A 2,404-nucleotide genomic window follows, 5' to 3' on the forward strand; every position below is an offset into this window, starting at 1 on the left:
GTATGTGTGTGTGTGTGTGCACACTGTGGTGATGGTGGTGTGTGTATGTGTGTGTGTGTGTGTGTGTGCACACTGTGGTGGTGGTGTGTGTATGTGTGTGTGTGTGTGCACACTGTGGTGATGGTGGTGTGTGTATGTGTGTGTGTGTGTGTGTGTGTGCACACTGTGGTGGTGGTGTGTGTATGTGTGTGTGTGTGTGTGTACATGTATGTTCATACCTGTATCATTTCTCTATTGAACAGAGCACTGCTGTGCCCATCAGCAGGTTACCTCTCTAAAGCCAGGGAACATTTTTGTCAAGCATGAAACTTTTCATGCTAAATCAGATTTTACTTCTGAATTAGCTCCACAAGAGTGTCCATTAATTGAACCACTTAATCAGGAGCCTGTTTCAGTTGCAATCAGGGGACATGTTATACAAGGACCTGACAGGCTTCCAGACAAAGTCCCTCTTCTTGTCCCCTTGAAGACCTTTGCCACCTGCCCACTTCTTGTGCTTCCAAACTCATTCTTGATCATTCAAGAGCTTCTAAGCATGAAGTCCAAAAAACAGGCTTCATCCTAGCTCTGGCCATCAGCCATTCTGCTCCTGCTGCTTGGATGTCCTTCAAGGGCAGCTCATGTGCACGCCCTTTCCTCAGCTCACCTAACCCCAGCTGGTCTGTGATGCTCACCACACGTGATGCTGCCTCCAAAGAGCTCTTCCTCACCCGCTGCTGCTGTCTTTCTCTTGCACAACCCGTTGTCACAGCCCTTTCATATTGTATCTCCTTCAGATTAATGTTAAGTCACTCAAACGTGGAGAAAATTTGGAAAACGCCTTCAAGTCTTTAAAATGTGCTCTAATAACCTGGGTTTCAGAGCACAGCTAATGTTTTGATAAATTCCATTCCATTATCTTTCCCTGGCCTATATTTGCATATTTTTATACTAAATGTCATAAAAATATAAAAATATTGACAGAAAAATTTTATTGCATTTTGTGTAAGAAGTGATTAGTAACTTAAAAAATTAGCTTAAAAATCAAATAGCAAGGGAGTGTTTTTGTTTGGTTGGTTTTGTTTGTTTGTTTTTGGTACCAGTTTAGCAAAAAAAAAAAAAAAAGTGCTAGAAAATGGATGCTTAAGTAAATATGTTCAAGCAGTATGGGTTCTGTATTTAAGTGGCATTTTATCATGTCCTAAAACTTCTTTTAACATGAATTTTTATTCTGTAATTCTGTTTATGATTTTCCTTCAACTGCAGCAGTTACTGACTTTTTTGGTAACCCCATCAGACAAAACTCATTTCAGGCGGGCCTGTGATTTTATTTTATATCCAATTTAACACAGTCTGACCATGAGGTAAGCAAGTAATAAACTGAATAAATGAAAGGTCATTTTACTACTTCTGAATTCATTGCTTCCTCTTTACTTAGTTAACCAATAGTTGATACTTTGTTAAGCTATTGCTAAGGTCCAGGACTCCTGCCAGTGTCTACAGGCCTGGGATGCTCACCACACTAGCCACAGGCCCACAGGGGTGAGAGTTATTAATTCCCCAGCTTTCATAAGCCAATTATTTAAGATCTCTTGAGAGGTAGAAAAATGACTGACCTCTCTCTCTCTCTCCATCTATGTTTTTGTAATATACCAGTAGAAAGTATGTGTGCATACTACTTTGACTAATACCCACTTTTATTAGAATCTGACCTATACAGATACATAATTAAAGAAAGAGGACAAAAACACATTAAAGATAAGAAGTCAGGGCTGGAGAGAGGGCTCAGCCATCACAACAAGAGAAAAAAGTCAAATGAAGAGTTGGGATGATGTGGCCTCTCAGAAGGTCAAAGGAAGAAAGTTTCAATAGCAATTTCTTTCTCTTTATTTGGCTCAGGCTACACATCAAATTCTTCTTTCCATGATGCAAGTCTTCACAGAAGACAAAACCAAGGCATGGAGCAGGCAAATGTCAAGGAATAGAAATTGATATACTCATAGAGTAAGAGCAATAAAATACTAGAGTGGGGCAGGGGAGTTCAGAGAACAGGACAGAGGAAAGGAGGCACTCGGTAACAGGTATGTTGAATCAACAGATGAATTAGGCAGTAGTTGTCTCAGGGGAAGCAGAAGACACAAAGAAAAAAATCAACTCAGGAGGCTGAACTCTGAAAGCAAAACAGACAAAATTAGCCAGGGAATTATCAAAGAAATCATACAAAACCTTTTTTTGGGGGGCGGGGGGCTGGAAAATGTTTTCATATTGAATGGGATTAATCATTCATAATGAATAAAACTGGCCAATAACAAAGAACAGTGTCATCATATTTCAAAATTGTAGGGATAAGAAAAGATTGAAAAAGAGAGGGGGAGAGGAAAGGGAAGAAAGGAAAGAAAGGTGAGGGGAGAGGAGAGGAGAGGAG

The 2,404-nt window shown here is 40.0% G+C and overlaps 1 long non-coding RNA gene across 2 annotated transcripts in view; it reads right to left on the reverse strand.

Moving 5' to 3' along the window:
- Positions 1-2,017: 2,017 nt before the first annotated feature.
- The window catches only part of LOC116098119, a 3,915-nt gene continuing 3,528 nt past the window's right edge, over positions 2,018-2,404 (reverse strand). For both annotated transcript variants that reach the window (XR_004121713.1, XR_004121712.1), the window contains exon 3: positions 2,018-2,149. This is a non-coding gene — a long non-coding RNA (uncharacterized LOC116098119). The remainder of the gene's footprint in view (positions 2,150-2,404) is intronic.

This window comes from Mastomys coucha, unplaced genomic scaffold, assembly GCF_008632895.1.
Source record: "Mastomys coucha isolate ucsf_1 unplaced genomic scaffold, UCSF_Mcou_1 pScaffold20, whole genome shotgun sequence".
Taxonomy (NCBI): domain Eukaryota; kingdom Metazoa; phylum Chordata; class Mammalia; order Rodentia; family Muridae; genus Mastomys; species Mastomys coucha.